The sequence below is a fragment of the Phodopus roborovskii genome, unplaced genomic scaffold (genome assembly GCF_943737965.1).
Source record: "Phodopus roborovskii unplaced genomic scaffold, PHOROB, whole genome shotgun sequence".
Classification (NCBI taxonomy): domain Eukaryota; kingdom Metazoa; phylum Chordata; class Mammalia; order Rodentia; family Cricetidae; genus Phodopus; species Phodopus roborovskii.
In genome coordinates this window covers 20,571,713-20,590,627 of record NW_026126558.1, presented here as the reverse complement: position 1 = coordinate 20,590,627, position 18,915 = coordinate 20,571,713, and positions in this window count along the sequence as shown.

Sequence of the window (18,915 nt, the reverse complement as noted above, 5' to 3'; positions counted from 1 at the left end):
CACACACACACACACACACACCTCTTCACTACTGAATTTGATTTTTCCCCCTATAGAGTTAATGTTATTAAGTGTAGATTCTTTGGCCCCTCAATACTCCAGAGTTCTTGGGTTCCTGTGGAAAATAAAATAACCGAATTGTCCTGGCCAGTAGAGCTGGGTATTCTCAATCCTGGGTGAGATCCTAAAGGATAAAGAGCGAGATCCCTTTTGAGAATGCATTCCAGGATGTGGGCTCAATAATGGCCATGATTCAGGCTGCCAGCAAGGACACATCTAAAATTAGTATTTATTTATTTATTTAATCATTTATTTATTTATTTATTTATTTATTTATTTATTTATTTATTTCAGATGGGCTGGCTGAAGTAATGATCCTGGAATTGTCTTAGACTAAGAAGGGTTCCCCTTGTTCCGCAGTGGACTAGCATTAGGCTTCCAGTTTATTGAGACTGGTATGGCTGGTCTCATCGACTCATAAGGTTTCTGAGTAGGTGTCAAGGAGAACACTGCTTTTTAATGACTTTCTTCCCTCCCTGTTTCCCTCCCCTTCTCTCTTTTTTCTTCCCTTTTCCCTCCCTCCCCACCCCATCTTCCTTCTCTCTCCTCTCCCTCCTTTTTTTCCTTCCTTCCATCTTTTTCTAAAGTTTATCCATGTTTTTAAATAGTCCCTCATGTCCTTCTTTTGTTTTTGAAGTTTTATTTCGAAAATTAAAATATGCATGCTAGTCCCAGACCCCTGAGGATGGGAGAACACTCAAGCGAAACTCCGCCTTGGTGTCTGTAGCTCCTTTCATTCCCTTTGCTCCTCTCGGGAACCAACAACGGAGGGCTTGAACTTGGAACTTTTATATCTTGACATAGAGGCAAAAAATATTCAAATTCAACGTGACCGTTTAGTTTACAGGAGTAGACAGTAAACAGAGTGTGTGGCATGTGCTAGTTCTGCAAGAGGCTGAGGGGAAGAAGGGGGTTAATGTAATGAGGAAATCAGGTGGAGGGGGAGGGATGACTGGGTGCATGGCAGCTGCCTTTGAGTGTCTTCCCATTTCTGAAATGGCCTGAAGTCAGAGCCTGTACAAGACGCTTAAGCTGTTTCCAGTGTCTGCTTTTCTGTTAGAGTGAAAGGTTTAGCTTCTACCTCTGGAAACTGGACCAGAGGGTGGATCAGTGTCCTTTGCCAAGGAGTGAGGCATCAGATTCCAGAAGGGTTTGTGGGTGGCTGACAGTCTGTTGCCTGCTGCTGCAGATTACATGTTGTATAGTCTAGGCATGTGCGAGTGGGAACGAGAACACTGGCAGACACTGGAACCTAAGGAACAGAGTAGCGAGGGCACATACTTGCTACCTCCCTTTATGCTTTCAATGAGATGGTTTCAAAACTAGACTGCCCATTGTGTCCATATGAAGGGTTTTGTCTCTTGCTTTTGCAAAATAACCTTGCACTTCACATGAAATCTGGAAGCAGAAGGTTTCATCAAACAAGACCTGAGAGTGAGCCAAAGCTGACCTGCATCCAACTGCATCCTTTTCCAGGTAATGCTTAGACCCTTTGGGAAGGAGCAGCCATGTATACAGTCCCATGTAATATCCTGTTGCGTCAAACAGTGAAAGGCCACAAAGAAACCCTTTGCCTTCAAAAGGCCTGTTGTTGTTTGCTTTGAAATATTAATGTCAACACATACTGAGCTTTGAAGAATTTTTTTAAATCAAACTATGGAAAAATCCTAATCTTGCTTTGTTTTCAACTTTTTAATAATCTTTGTGGCTCAGCGATGAGTGTTTTCAACTGGTCTATATTTGTTCATTAAAGCAGAAAGTCCATATAGGCTGAACACACATTGTGTGTGTGCTACTATGTGCATACATATTGAGTTCATGGCTATTATGTGCAAGCACTGAGCCAAGTTTAAGATAGAATTTCCATCACCACTCTGTCACCCTAGGAGCGTTTATGTGTTGATCTTTTAGGTGAGATTCCAAAACTGAAAATGTGGGAAAACAGGTGGAATTTGTGAAGATCTTTGGCACAAGGTTTTCTGGGGCTTAAAGCCAGTTTCTACCCATTTTTTCTCTCTCCAATCTTCATTCTTTAAGGAAATATCGTCATGAGTATGTGTGGATGCTCACACATGGCTATCGGGGGGAATTTGGCAGTGAATGTCTTCCTGTGTTTCTCTCCACTTTATTTGTGAGATAGGCTCTCTCAAAGCTCCATGTAGAGTACCTAACCAGCAACCCCCCCACCTTCAGATCTGCCTGACTCCTCCCACAAAGGCTAGGTTAAAAGGGGGTTTCTCCATTTTAAGTGGGGACTGCAGTGTCATTCCATCATCTCAACAACGCCCTCACTCCATTCTTTCTATAAGCTGCTGTTCATACCCATTTGAAATGAACCAGTCAGATCTTTCCTGGTGAAACTTGACTGTAAATAGCAGTGCTGCAGTGATACTTCCTGTGGGGACAGAAATTTGAAGTCAATTGGTTCTTTCATGTTTACTTTCATGCGGGACCTTTGCCAACAGTGGTATTGTTTAATTATGGGTGTAAAACACCCATTTGTAGATAAAGAACTAATTGGATTAAAAACACCTAGGAAAAAAGTGGAACTGAGGCTTCCTCACTGTGTGTGTGTGTGTGTGTGTGTGTGTGTGTGTGTGTGTGTGTGTGTAGACATGTTTGTGTGGGGAGTGTCCATGCATCTGTGTGTACCTGCCTGTCTGCCTGTGGAGGCCAGAGGTCCATGGGGTCTTCCTCTATCTTCCTCTATCTCTCCCTCTCCCTTATCTTTCTTTTTTGTTTGGTTTGAGTCAGGGTCTCTCACTGAACCTGGAGCTCGCTAGTTTAGCTAACCTGGCTAACTAGTGAGCTCCAAAGACCCATCTGCTTCTATGTTACATGCAGCGTTCACGCCAGCCTGGTCCCAGAGCCTTGTCAGCCTCAAATAACACACAGAGACACTGTATTAAATATAAAGCTGTTGGCCTGTTACTAGCATTTCTTATTGGCTAGCTGTGTCTTAAATATTAACCCATTTCTATTAATCTAAGTATTTCCACCTGGTCTTATCTTACCAGAGAGAGGGCCTGGACCTCTGCTCTCTCAAGTCTCTACATCTTGAATCTCCTCCTACCTCTCCCTGAATCTTCCTTGTCTCCTAGTCCTGCCTATCTTGCTTTCCTATTGGCCAACAGGGCTTTATTCATTAACCAATAAGAGAAACATACTTACAGAATGACATCTCCCATCAATTCTATCTCTCCAGCCTTGAGATTTTGAAGGTGATGGCAAGCACTTGACCAAGCATTTTTATCAATCCAGCCCCCAGTCATCTCCCCAGCCCTTCCAGACCTCTTCACTCTTAACCCAGGACTATATTCTCTCCCAAGTATCAGCTAACTAGAGTCAAGACCAGTCTGCTTTGGTTTTGATTTTGAATAGGCTCCGTGAGCTAACAATGGTTTCTACATTTTAAATGGTTTCATAAATAGCTGTAGAATAACTGGTTTTACCTCTTGATTGCAAAGCTCAACATGTTTACCATCTGGCCTTTTAAGAGGATGTTTGCTGCTCCTACCCTATGCAGCCCCCCTCATTCTATATTCCTAGTCCATCCTTTCTTCCTCTCCTGTCCTGAACAATTCCCCCACCAGCACATACATTAGCCTTTTGACCCCTGTAATGAAGGCATCAACTCTCCCTTCCCTTTTCTAGCCCCTTTCAAACTCTCTGTAGGAATTTGGCTAATACTATTTGACCATTCAGCTTACTCAGACAAACTCAAATATGCCAGCTATGCCTGGAATCCTGACTTAATTTGAGGCTCAGGTTAGACATAGCGATGGAGTGGAGAGGCAACCCGACCGTAGTGTCTGGTTTCCGCATGATATTGTTTTCAGGATGCCAGAGTCAAAGCTTTGCCTTGCATACTTAGAACCAAAAACCTGGTGATCAACTTTCATTTCCTTCTCCCTCTGGTTGCCACTGATTTCTTTTTATCTTGTTTCTGTGATGTTTGTCTAGAAATGGTTCTGTTCTGAGTGGCTTAAAAGTATTGCAGTGACCACATCTGTCACTGGAAGGTGTTTCCTGAGATGAAGCTCTCTAGGCTGTTCCTCAGCCTAAACCACTGATTCCTTTTTTATTTCAGTTTTATTTTTTTTTTAGTCCCAGCAGAGTTCAGACAAGGTTTACAGCTGAGTGGGGCCTTGATAGGAAGTCAGAGCAGAGGCAGCAGTTACTTCTTCCATATACAAGAAAAACAGTCGGCAAAGCTACACACAGTGACTTGACTTAAGAATGTGAGATGGTTGGCAGATAGAATTCTCTCAGCCTACCCTGGCAGAGGGCATTAAATTTGTCCAGTTACAGGTTTATGGGAACTCACAGACTCTGAACCAACAGCTAGGGAGCCTGCATGGAACCGACCTATGCCCTCTACATGCAGTGACAGTTGTGTAGCTTGCTGTTTGTAAGGCTCATAGTAGGAGGATCAGGATCTGTCCCTGCGCCATGAGCTAGCTTTTGGGAACCTATTTCCCATACTAGGTTGCCTAGCCCTGCCTTGATGCAGGAGGAGGAGCTTGGGCCTGCCTCAACTTGATGTGCCATGCTTTGTTGTCCCTTTCTGAAGGAAGGAGTGGATGGGGGGTGTGTGTGGAAGGTGGGAGAAGGAACAGGAGAAGAGGAAGGGGAAACTACAGTCATAATACAAAACAAATAAATTTTTTAATTAATAAATAAAAATTTAATTAAAAAGGATTGTGTATAGAAAGCATTAGGGGGAAAGACTGAAGGTAAAAATAAGGTGCATAACATACTCATATATGACATTACTTAAAAATTAAATAAATAAAATAAAAACAACTTTGAAAAAAAAAACGCCCAGTTACAGTGACCAATGTTGGTGTGTCATAGGACACATTGAAGCCAGGCATTCTTCCTGCCCTCTTCATCAAGATAGACCACACCCAATGGCTCCTGATTGTTTCTAGGCTCCTTACTGCTCAGGTGCATCCAACATGGTCATTAGCATTCTGTTCAATTTAGGACCACCTAGGTGAGTGTTATTTCCTCCTCTTTGAAACATGGTGTTTCAATTAAGATTTCATTCTAGAATGATAGCAAGTAACCAAATACAACAAGCCTGGGAGGGGGCACTCAAAGTTCCAGGGCTGGAGAGATGGCTCAGTTTGTAAAGGTGCATGCTGTCAAAGCATGAGAACCTGGGTTTAAATCCTGATACCCACAGAAAAACCAGGTGTGGCTGTGCATGCCTGTTGAGGGCAGAGACTGAAGAATCACAGGGTCAGTGAGAGACCTTATCTCAAAGAAACAAACCAGAAGACCAGAAGGAGTTAGAGCGAGAACCTAAGGTTCTCTCCTGGTTCCTACACTTTTATCCCATGGTGTGTGGTGTGTGTGTGTGTGTGTGTGTGTGTGTGTGCCACACAAATACAATCACACACACACACACACACACAATCACACACACACACACACACACTTGCATAATCTTTCTGCCCAGAGCCACTAGAAGTACCATTTCAATGTATCTATTATTTTGTTATTTTGTTTTCTGTTTCTTTATGTACAATATGTAAATATGCTATTTGTGTGTAATATGCATGCATATTTATTACAGATAATTTAAAACAACATTGATATTATACTAGCTTACTATTCAGTTATGCCATGAGATACTTAAAAAAATAATACTGCCTGAAAGTATTTGAGTGACTAACCACATTTTAAAAATATTACATGCTTAAGTTGGAGCCTATATGTGTATATGTACACCACATGCATGTGGTACCCATAGATGCCAGAAGAGGGTGTCAGATCATTGAGAATAGTAGTTTCAGATGGTTGTGGCCCATTCTGTAGGAGCTGGGGACCAAGCTTGGCTCCTCTACAAGAGCAGTAAACAATTGCTGTGTTATCCTTCTAGCCCTGATTGACTAAATTTTCAATAATAACATTGATGATAAGATAGTATATTTCAATAATGACAACAAATTCATAACATATGCCATTCATTTCCCCACATTGGCCATGTGACTTTCCTTAGTTTGTGCATTTATTGTAGTAACTAAAGCTTTGATGCAGTAGTGGGATTTTGTTTTCATTGGGTAAAATTCCTTTTCAAGTTCTTCTGAGGTCTGGATCAATTCATATCTTTTATTAGCTCTCTATAAGAGTTCGTCTCACTGACTTTCGATATTCTTTTATTTTTTAATCTTTGAAAATCTGATTAAAGAACACCTCAATGTTTTAATTATATTTAATTTTATGGATTTATCAACCAATTGGGTTACCTCTGAGAGCCATCCATTCATGTTCTGCTTCCCACCCATTTTTTATTGCAGTATTTATCTTCTTCCTATGGACTTACATGCTATGTATGGCCATCAGATGGTGATATTTGTAAATTAATTTTCCAAGGAGAATGAAGGGAACTGGAGGAAACAGTTGAAATTAGTATTCTTAGAGTAATCCTAGGGGAAAGATAGTAGCGACAGAAGACAGAAGTTCTTCCTGGAGGAGGTTATGAAAAGGAAGGGATCAAGTAAAAGGCTTTGGTCCCCCCCCACCCTGCCCAGGGCTGTGACAGCTGTTTATAATGGGGAGATGGTTACATCCTGTAGCTATCAAGTCATGTTCATTTAAAATTAACAGTTCCTGTTCTGTTGTTGTTGTTGTTAGTTTATTTATTTTTGTCAAATTCATAGTCTGGACAACATCTGAGGTGGATTTTTCTCTGTGATCCAACTTCTTAGGCCTTTCCAGATTAAATAAATGAAACATTGTTTTAGAATAAATTATTTTGAATTGTGAAACCCGCCACAAAGCAAAGGTTTTTATTTATTTATGTATTTTATGTGTGTGGGCATTTTGTCTGCATGATTGTTTGTGTACCACATGCATGACTGGTGCCTATGAAGACCAGAGAGGGCATCAGATTCCCTAGGACTTGAGTTACAATGATAGCTGCCAATTGTGTGATGGGAATTTCACACAGGTCCTTTGGGAGAGCAGCTGGTGCTCTTAACTACTGAGCCATCTCTTCAGCCCCTGTTGTATGTGTTTTTAAGGTGGTATCATTTTATATTGCTTTGAACTAATTCTTGCTCCCTACCTCCCCTTTCCTTCCCTCTCTCCAAAGTCATTTTCCTCCTGAGCCTGTCATACTGTTATTATACCCAGATGTTTATCCTACTAGTTTTCACTCTACAGTTTTAAATACGATGTTGCCATCTGTTTTGGTCATTTGCTTTCTATTCACTTGATATTATTTTGAAGATACTTTTACATTTTTAAACATTGAAGTGTTTACTTAGGAATTCTTTGTTTTGTGATCCACCAAGATTCACCAGGGCCATCTGACTGTGAGTTTACAGACACACTTTGGAGCCAGGTGGGCTCAACAGAGGGCATACAACTAAAGAAGGCTAAATGTTTCACGAAATCTATCAATAGCTAATAGTTCATAGGTGAAGAGTAGGGCCCTGTGGGCCTCTCCTCCTTCCCTGGCTGATTGATTGCTACTAAGACTGGTCTTGTATGGGCCCAGTTCAGGTAATGACAGTTGGTGTGAATTGATGATTACAATAGTTGTTTGTATCTCCTATTCCTGGCCAGTGACATAAAAGTGATGTGGCATGGGATTTGGGTGGTAGAACTGATATGGATAAGCTTAGATGGACCACAGAGTTGGCTGGAGTTGAGAAAGTGAAGGTAGATGTACATCAATAATTTTCTTGAGGTTCATAGAGTCATCTACAGGGAAATCCTTGAGGGCCTGTCTTTTCCTCAATACTCCCCACTCTACTTCTGAGCTACACTAGAGTTCAAGGCTCCAGGAGTTTCCTGGCAATGGAATTGGAAGCCCTTAGGAGAAGCTTCTATGGGTTGGGTATGGTAGTTGTTGGGTTTAGAGTGAGAAGTATGTATGAAAGAAAAGACTGAGAGCATATGAGAAACAGCCTGAGCCAGGACACAGTGGTGAAAATCAATGGAGCAAATGAAATACAAGTTGTTCAGAGAATCAAACGTGCACTAGTGGGCAACCCAGAAGAATCACAGGGGCAGATCAAGGATACCATGAATGCCTAGAATCTAGAATGTTTGCCCTCTGTTTAGCATAGTAACTGAAGTTTAGCATAGTAACTAAGGTGATATGTTGAGCTTTTTGTTTTAAGTAGAATCAATATGGCAGATATATGAAGAATGAATTCACTAATTCAAATTATGCTACACATATATACTGTGGTTGATGCTCACTTCCACTTGAAACTTAATGCCCAGTTCATAAGAAATAGATGACTTGACTATTATGATTAATTGTTATATTGACACATTGAGAATTTCAGATAAATGTTTAATATAATAATGGGAAACATTTTTAAAAGAGTGACACCAAAGTTACAGTAAAGAGGGTGGTAAGGGTGGCACGCTTTAAGACTTAGAGGCTATGGCCATGTGATGGATGATCTTCAATGCCAACTTGATTGGATTCAGAATCACTTGAAATGTCTATGGAAGTGTTTTCAGAGAGGTTTAGGGAGGAAAAACATACCCTAAACATGAATGGCACTCTCGTGGTGGTAGGCCCTGAACAAATAAAAGTAGAAACTCTGATGAGTACCAGCATTCCCGTTTCTCTGCTTCCTGATGCATCCAGATGTGAGAAGGTGTTCTCCCACTGTCCAGCTGTAAGCCATACCCACTGCCCTGCTTTCTCTAATATAGTGAGCTGAACCCTATGAGTTCAAATATATATCTTCCCTGTTAAGTTACTCCTTGGCAGGTGTCTGGGCACAGCAAAAGGAAAGCCACTCATATAGCCATCAGCAGCAAGCTGTCAATCAGAGATTCTCGGCACAGTACAGAAAAGGATGGGGAGGGGTCAAAAATGAAGCAGGAGAAAAGACAGGAACTTTCTCATGGAAGCCATGTCACAGCGAGAGCTGAAGTTTAGAAAGAACCTCTCTGGGCATTGGGAGGGGGGGAGCAAGATTAGAAAATGATTGTTGGGGATCTGTTGTTATAACCATGGACAGTGGAGAAAGGACATCAAACTTTGATAAGAAATCTTCTGGGAGACATCATCCACTGGGATTGGAGATTGGAGAAGAAACATTGCTAGGAGGAAGAGGAAGGTGCCACAGATGCCCTTCGGGCACAGGTAATGAAATGCATCATTTAGTGAGGTAATGACAGGAGTGCAAAGACTAGGTGGTGGGGTTAGGGTAGACGCTGGACTCAGTTTAAATGAATTTGAAGCTCTTAGGAGATATTTTAAAAGATATATCCAATAAAGAGAGATAAATTTGGGTATCAGTCAAGATATCTGGAATGAGATAAGCATCAAGCCGTCAGCGTATTAGCTGTAATTGAAGAGTAGGAGAGTAGATGCTATCACCCAGGACGTGAGGATGGAATCAAAATGGAAGGGGACCTTGGCTAGAAGCCAGCATACACAATTAATGAATGGCAGGCCAAAGAGAGCACAGAATGTGACCAGGGAAATTGGGTGAATGGAAGAGAATGGTGTAATAGTGTAGAAAGAAATGGTGCTTTGAGAGTTGTGGATTCTTGTGTTGGAGGTGAGAGGTCAAGTAGGCTAAGGACTGAACATTGTCCATTGGGTTTAATGACCAAGAAGTCCTTGGTGCCCCTTGCTGGAGGCCATTGGAGGCCATTATCTAGCCCATGGGATGTGAGATCCGGAAGAGCAGAGTGGAGGCAGAAATAACTAAGATGATTAATGGTCAGGTAAGCAATCTTTAGCTTCGGTAACGGGGGATGTTGACAGAAAGAGGGACACTGAGTAGGGTAGTTATTTATGTGTGGGGAAGGGAGATAATGAGCTCCATTACTTGAAGTGGGAATGTCCTGAGTGATGCCTCCTGCTTTCACAGTGGCCAATGCTCCCTGGGGGACCTATGAAGGAGCTTCTCTGGGGTATTACCGAGAAATGGAACTGCTGATTCATACCCACAGATTGCAAAATGCTAAAAGCAAAAAATAGTCTCCCACCATACAAAAGTGAGGGCCCATTCTTGCCAGTTCTTATTACTGGACTTGCTAACATTTGCCCCTGTGATAGGTTAAAAAGGTATCCCAGTGTTGTTTTAAAACTCTATTTATTTGTTAGTATTAAGATTGTACCTTCATATGTATCATAGTTAAATTCAGCTACTATCAACTTGAAAAAAACCTAGTGTCACCTGGGATGACGGACCCTCAACTGAAGAACTGTCCAGAAGAGACTGGATGGTGTTTTATTAATGATAAACCAAGAGATAATGATTAACCAGAGAACCGAGTCTGCTATAGGCCATGCCATCCCTAGGCAAGTGTGCTTAGGTTCCATATGATAGGTAGCTGAGCATGTCAGGGGAAGCAAGCCAGTAAGAAGTGTTCCTTCCCAGTCTCTGCTTCAGTTCTCCCTTCTGGCTTCTGCCTTGAGTTTCTACCTGACTTCTCTTCATGACGGGCTGTGAGCTGTAAGATGAAATAAGCCCTTTCCTCCTCAGGTACCTTTTGTTTATCGTGTTTATAGAAACTAGGACAGTATGCCTGCTAACATTCAAATTGCCTACTCATATCCTTTGTCCGTATTTCCCCCTTCTGCTTTCCTATCATTTCCATATTGTGCAGTTCATGACATCATCTTCATATCAAATCTGTTTAGTTTTAAACTTTGAAAATAGCTTTAGCTATTTCAGCTTTCTGATTTCCTTCCCTTTTCCCTGACATGACGTCCTTCCTTGCCCTTTTCTTTCTTTAGGCTCTACTTGTCTCATCCTCTCGTTCTGTAAGTCTTAGTCCACACTGGAGGTACTCTGAAATACAGTATGACCTAGGGATTTGCATGGTTTTTTTTTTTTTTTTTAAATCTTTTTCCATTGAACTAATATCTTCACTCCATGTAGGAACCAACACATCTCTTCCACTGATTGGTTTCACTGTTCTGGTAACGAACCACACCAGCAGCAGTCCTAAACAACATACCTGAGCATGTCATATCTTGATATGTGTAGAAGGACTCTCACATTTATATGAAATATGTATTTTGATAAAATATGACTGTAATTATACTGATGTCTTTAAAAAATCCTGTTACAATTTTAATTAAAATTTAGGGAGCTTTCAGACTAATTTGGGGGCAGTTGGTACCTTTAATGATATTCAGTTATTATATCCATAGTTAGAATGCCTCTCATTCAGATCTGCCTGATATTGTTTATTGAAATTGAATAGTTTCCACATCTGCTCTTATTGTCAGGTTTGTTACCCAATATTCTTTAGTTTGGGGGTGGTATTGTGAACAACATCTTGTTTTCTGTTCTATTTTCTTGTTGGTCATTGTCAGTAGAGAAATACTATTAATTTTTCTGAGTTGATCTTATACCTGGCAAAAGTATTCAATGTCTGTTATTTGTTTTTAGTTTTGGGGTGCTATTGTGAGCAACATCTTGTTTTCTGTTCTATTTTCTTGTTGGTTATTGTCAGTAGAAAATACTACTAATTTTTTTTTCTGAGACTGCATCAGTTGCAGTCTTTATCTGTTATTCTGGGTAGGTTTTTTTTGCTCTAGAAAACAACACTGTCTGCTGTATATGACAGTCTGTCCCCTCTACCTTTACCATGCCTTACTGTAGCTCCTTTTTTTTTGGGGGGGAAGATACTGGTTTCAGGGAAAGGGAAAGATATGCAGAGAACAGTTGAATGATTCATATTAACAATGCTTTGAACTTAATGAAAGTTTACAAAGGTTCTGCTCAAACCATAATACCAGGACCCAGTCAGTACAACCTTGTTGTGAAATAGAGACTTTCCCAGTATATTTTAGTTGAAGATCTTGTGATGAGACCATCCTGGATTCTGGGTAGACTGGTAGCCTCTGAATTCAATGGCTAGTATCCACTGAAAGAAAACTGGGGGGGGGGTGGATTTGAGACATATAGAAAAGCTGTGTGAGGGTGGGGGTAGAGACTCAGGTGCTATACAGCAAGCCAGAGTACTTGGTAGTCCATGATCCAACATGAGCAGGGCAGAAGTATGAAAGAGGTTTCCCAAAGCTCCCAGAAGAGCCACTGCTAATACCGATACCTTGATGCAAGGCCAAACTTCTGGACCCCAGAGCTATGAAGAACTAAAATTATACCTAAGATTATGTTGTATGTTATGGGGGCCATCTTTTACTTCTCTGCCAGTTCCTATTCTAAGTTCCTGATTTAGGATTTCAGATCATCCCTCTTCTGCCTTTCCTTATGTGAATATACAGAATGGATGTTATAAATGTTCTTAAGCTTGGCTTCATTCCACAGACTATTGGTGCACATATATTCTGCAGATGCTGATATGACATATTATTTAATCACTAAATATTTCTGGTTTCCTTATTAATCCCTTTCAAGTATGAAATGTTGAAAATGCTGTTGTTTCTAAGAATAAAACTTTTCATTTTTGTTACTGTTTTTAGCCTATCTTTAAAAATTACTAATTATTTTGTTTGGGTATAGAATCCAGTTTCGTCTTTAGCCACATGGGTAACCAATGTTCCCAACACTATTTATTGAAAAGTTGCTCCTTTGGTACTAGTTAGGCAATCTCATGTCTGTCATATATCTAGAGCTTTCTATTCCCAACTTTGTTCATTTGGCCAATCTATCTTCTAAACTAATTCTATATTGGTAAGGCTTTATAGGAAAAATCTGTTAAGGCAAGTTATGTCTCCTAATTTTGTGTGAATTGTTTTCCACTAAGAAATACCTGTTGGATGAGATTTCTTTCCATAGATTCATTGGGAATTGAGTTTTTTATTTGTTTGTTTGGTTGGGTTTTGTTTTTGTTTGTTTGTTTTTTGCTATTGAGCCTTCCCATCTACAAATGTATCACAGTTTTCTCTATATTTAGGTCTTTTCACTTATTTTAACAAACATCTGTGTGCATTATTAGATGCATTGTGTTTTTGTTCTGTTTTGTATATTGCCATTTTACTTTAAGATAGGGTCTTACTATGTATCTCAGGTTGCCTCAAACCTGAGGCAGAATTCTCCTGCCTCAGTTTTTTTGAGGCTATGTTTGCCTTGTTCTCTCTTTCACTGGTAACTATTTGAGTATTAATTTTGCTTGAATAATAACTTTTAGCTGAATTATATGGAAATACAATTATTTCCTGTGCTTTGCATTTGCATAACCTTTTATTATTATCTTTTAAACTCTAATCATTTCTATTTGCATTTCAGTTTTTTATCTTCATGACTGTAGGTATTTTATCTCCCAGCAATCATTACACCTTCTTGTACAACTGTGTCCCCCAATGTATTGTTGAATATGAGCAGCAGCAGTGGGCAAGCTTCCTTAACTCCTCATTTCCAATGGGAGGTTTTCTGTATTTCACCTTTGATGGGAGGTCTGCTGCAGGTAAATGCCTTTTATCAACCAAACAAAGTTTAATAAATGATGGATTAATTTCTATTTTTAATCCACTGGGTAAATCATACCACTTTTTTTAGCCCATCAGTGTGAATTCAACAGTAATTCTCTTTCTAGACTCAGATAAACTTTGTATTTGAGAGAGTGTATGGTCCTTGATCATACTATATTTTATCATTTCTATATGCTGCTTGGTTGTTCACTAGTACTTTATCTAGAATTACACACCTTTTCTCAGTGATGTTTTCTGTTATTTTTACTTTGTCATAATGTTCTTACCATGGTTTGGCACCAACTTTTTTATTATATTAATTGGAGTCTATTTCCTTTTATGTATTTTAGCATAGTTGATATGATATTAAATTATTTGTTTTCCTGGTTATTTGGTAAAACTCATTGATAAGTTATTGAAGGCTTCAGTTGACTTATAAGAAGATATATCTATTACTGATTCAACAATTACTCCTATTTTTTAATGTTTGTAGGAATATTTAATTGTTGTATTTTTAGGGTCATTTTTAGTAAGTTACATTTGGGAGAGTACTTGGTAAAGCTATATCTAAGTTTTCAAATGCACTGGTGTATGACGCTGTTCCTGGAGAGATATGGGCAAACTTCTCACCCCAGATAGGGAACTAGTGACAGACCAAAGTAAGGGTGCCACCAAAGTCCAACTTGGTGACACACTGGGTTCACTGGGATCACTTATAGGAACAGAAACGACTCAGACATCCCATCACCGAAAGCCCAACTGGCATGGGTGACACCTCACAAGACCTGAAAACTGGGAGGGATGGAAGGTAAAACCTAAGTTACCTGTGAGACTCTGGGGTGCTGGGGATGACAGTGTGGATTTCTGCCAAGCAAAGCTACTGTCACCAAGCAGAGCTGGCCCTAGAATGTGGGCCCATGGGCTGTAAATGGCAGAACCACAGAGCCTAGGGTTCCCAAGCCAGTCAGAGCTTCTACCATGCACCATATTCCTGGACATGGGCCATGGTGTCACAGCATTTGGGTTTTGCCTTGCTTGGTTTGAATCATGCTTTATTCCAATCTTTTCTTGTTCTCCTCTTGGGGATGGGAATGTTTATTCTATACTATCATGTATTTGACAGGTCTAACTTTCTTCTTGCTTTACATTGACTGAGCTAAGAATGTGCCTGCAGTCCCTTCAAGGACCCTTCTATGGTAATAAAACTAAAGATGAGGGTGGTTTTATAACTGAGCTAAATGCATTTCAGAGTAGCCATGAGCCTTTGTGACTGGGGATGCAGTGTCGTGACAGGATTTGAATCTGAAACACTCCTCTCAGACTCACGCTTGGATGGAGCATTTGCTTCTCACTGTCTGGTGACATTTGGAGAAGCTGTAGAACTTTTTGCAGTAGACGCCCAAGTCTACTGATGAATGTAAATCATCAAGAGCTGGAATTTGAAGGTTATTTGCTCTCTGGCTCTGGCCTGCATTCCCTACTTTTTGGTCCTTGCCACGTGACCAGCACTAGCACAAGTACTACTGTCACAGATGAAGCCATCTCTGCCACTGTGCCCTCCCTGCTATGATGGGTTGAAACACTGAATTTGGGAACCAAAATTGATCCTTTCCTTCTGAAGTTGATCCTGCTAGGTGTTACTGTCATAGCCAAAGAAATGCAACAGATGCATGTAAAATGCTCTTGATCAGGTTCTTCGACTCTCCCAGTTCACCAGTTCTGTTCTCAGCCTGCTTACACTTTAGCCCGTTCTTGGTGTATTTATATTTCAATGTCAAAGTTATAGTTTTTCCAATTTAAAAATATTGTATTTATTTTGCTTTGCATTGCCTGCTCATGTTTCATGGTGAATTATTATTATTTCCTTGTATTTTATAGTCTTTCCTGTATGTCTTTAATCATTTTGTATCAATATCTATCCAGTCTCTATCAGAAGCTAATCAGAATCGGATTCTTTTTAGCAGTTTTGGAAGTTCTTAATTTTTCTGTTTAATGGGATTTGCTAATTCTTTTTAGGGTAGATTATTTTTCTTGTCAAACTATAAATTTTGATTGATTATTTTCCATGTGGGTATTTATGGACTAGACTGGAGCAGCACATTCGTTTCTATGATTTGGTCTTCCTATACAACTGCATTTTTTCCTGTCCAAATCCCAGGTATAGATATATTTTATTACCTCCCTATTCAAGGGTGGTGAAATTTCATTGTAGTCTGCTTGTCACCAAGGATAAGATCCACAAATTACATGAGAGTTATTTTAACTTCATAGCATGATGGACCTTCAAACTTGTTTTGTGTCTCTTTCTGACCATTGAAATCCAACTTACCAGTGTGGACTTAAAAGGCAGCAGAAGCATGGGAAACTTGTTCAATGTTTACATAATTGATTAGTGACACTGACGATATTGCACACATTAGCCTCTTGCAGTTCTTGTGCTAGAATTAATACCTATAGGAATATAGCACTTAAAAAAAAAAAACTCACTTCTACAGTTCATCCTTGGGATCTGTTTGAAGGTAATAGGGGTCACATAAAATTATGTATTCCTGGAGATCAGACCAATTTCAAATGACAACACAAGTATCTGAGCCATGTTACATAACCAATGTGTCTTTGTAGAAATAATTAAGATTGGCTCCTGACTACTGTGGTTAAGTATTAATGGATATAGAAATTTGGAAGGAATATATGTATTTCATATAAAAAAAATATACACACTCTCATCAATGTTGGTAGGCTTATGCCTAAATTATAATAAATAGCTCCCCCTTCTTAAAAATAATTGAGGAAGCCATGTACTTTGGTTTTTGTTCAAATGAGACAATTTCGGGAATTGAGACATTTGCTGTTGTTGAAATGCAGTAACAAAATTTCTTAGATTTGCCCACCGAATGAGTAAAAGTAATCCTAGACATTGAGTGAAATGTCAGGGCTGGGGGTCTCCAGACACTCTCCTCTCCAAAGGGCTGGCTGATAAAATCTGTGCTAGGAAATATATATGTAACAAGGTTGCACCAGAAGGTAAAGAAAGTGTTAGATACCAATGGATTGTGTCAAAAGTACACACAACGAACACAAATGGACTTTGTGAGGGAAGTTATTGCATAGTCTTAATGACATGGACATTAAAGGGACAGGGACAGGGTAACAGAGGCAGACATGCTAGAGACAGGATAATGAATGCCACATCAGCATTCTTCTAGCCAAAAAAAAAAAAAAACTACACATTTACTTTATTTTTCTTCTATGAGTTATGCTTATGAATGACTAACTGGTCCTAGTTCACAAGGGAAAATTATCTTTGTTTTGTTTTTCAAGACAGGGTTTCCCTGTGTAACCCTGGGTGATTTGGAACTCATTCTGTGGATCAGCCTGGCTTCAAACTCACAGAGATCTGCCTGCCTTTGCCTCCCAAGTGCTGGGATTAAAGATGTGCCACCACTACCTAGCCCTGGGAAAATTATCTCATGCAAAGGAATTCTGCCAAATACACAGGGAAGAAATTATAAATTACATGGCCACTGTTTTAAGAGCCTTGATGAAATAAGTATCTTTTATATTTCATAATACTAAGACAGGGTGTTCTCACTTAGTCCTTGTGACATGTACATTCTATAAATCATCCATAGGGAATATTTTATATATTGTCAAAACATTTAAATTAGATATTATAGATATATCAGAAGGGAGAGGTAAGGCAAAATTAGAAGGATATGAAATCTATAATGTGAATATATTGAAGCTGATCTTTTGATATGCTGAAAAACTTTGATGAACAAAAGATACATAAGTTTCTGTTCCAGAAGACATTAGTAGGAATTGATAGGCTTGAGCTCAATTTTTCACTCCATGCACACTGAACATTCTAAATAAAGCATATTACTTACTTGATATCTGTTTCTCTGTCCATATACTTTGTCCTATAGCAGCATTTCCAAACTTGTTACCTGGAATTCTGGTGTAGGGGAGGTAGGAACAAGAGCTTCTATGTTGAATATAACTGTAGATGGATGTCCCACTTCCATTCTTTTGTGTGTATTAGCATTTTAAAGCCTTTGGAGAATTCTGTAGCAAACTAGGAAGCAATGAAACCATTAAAGCTCTTCAGCTCAGTGTTCCCCAAACTTACTTACTATAACCATTCATCCCCTTGATTCTTCTCATTTAACACCTGTGAACCTTCGGTGACAAGCATGGTGATTTCTTAAGGACCCTTTCATTGCTAAAATTATGTAAATTTGTGGCTTTTGTAAACATTTTAAATGTTGATAAAAGGATTGAAAATAAGTAGTTAATACAGTAGGGGAAAATCAATCAAATTGGTTGTCTGACAGAAGTACCTATTTAATTCAGTCAAAATGTTTTATCAAGTAGCCCCAGGTAGGTCAGCTTCTACACTGAGAAAAAATAATCTTGGCAGCACCCTACAATTCCAAGGTTTTCCACGTTTATGTGGCAGGAGCTTGAGGAGAGCACAGTGTCCATTAGTCTAGGACAGTGTGACTCATCCATTGCCCAGCTGTTGAGCCCAGTGACTTATGTCAGTCAGAAGGCTCAGTCATCAGAAATCTTGTGATCTGCATCTTCAGGTGCCACCTTTCTGACTAATATGCCCCAGTCATTGTTAGCCATGGGTAGCTAATACCCCACAACACATTGTCACCATGTCAAGACTTACTGAAGTGACCACACAGTTTAACTTGAGGTTGGTTTGATATTTGACCTGGGTCATGAACACAGCTCCCTTAATTCCTCCGTACAGACAACTTTGTTAATCCTTATACAAATAATAAAATTCATAGAAAGTAAGTATGAAAAAATGAGGAATACAAAGGAGCCTGTGGCTAACCATCTTTTGCAAAATGAATTATTTCAAGGTATAGATTTTTAAAGTGTTCCTTTTTAAAGAGGAAAAGTACTTTAAAGTACTTTAAAGGCCAAAGTACACTCAGGCCCTCAGTAGTTTAAAAACATAATATTTTAATTAATTTGTTGATAATTTCATATAGTATATTTTGATCTTAATCACCCCACACTCCTCACTCAACTTCTTTCTGGATCAATCTCCAGCCTCTCCTAGCTTTCTCACCTCTTTTTAAAGAAACAGCTCACTGAGACCAATGTGTGATCTCCATGTATTCATGAGTGTGTGGCTATCCGTTGGTTTGTGGTCAACATATCAGTGGTTAAATCCTTTAAAAAGCTTGTCCCTGTCTCCATGAGAAGCCATCAGCTGTCAATAGCTTTAGACATGGGTTGGGGCCTTGAAAGTCTCTTCACCTGCTGTCCTAGACTGTTCACTGGCTTGGTTTTGTGCAGACAGCTACAGCTGGTGTGAGGTCAACAGTCCTGTCATACCCAGAAGACACTATTTCAGTCTGGACCCCTTTGACATCCAGCTCTCACAGTCTCCCTTGCCTCTTTTCTGGGATGATGGTAGAGGGATGATGCAGGTGTCCCAGTTGTATCTG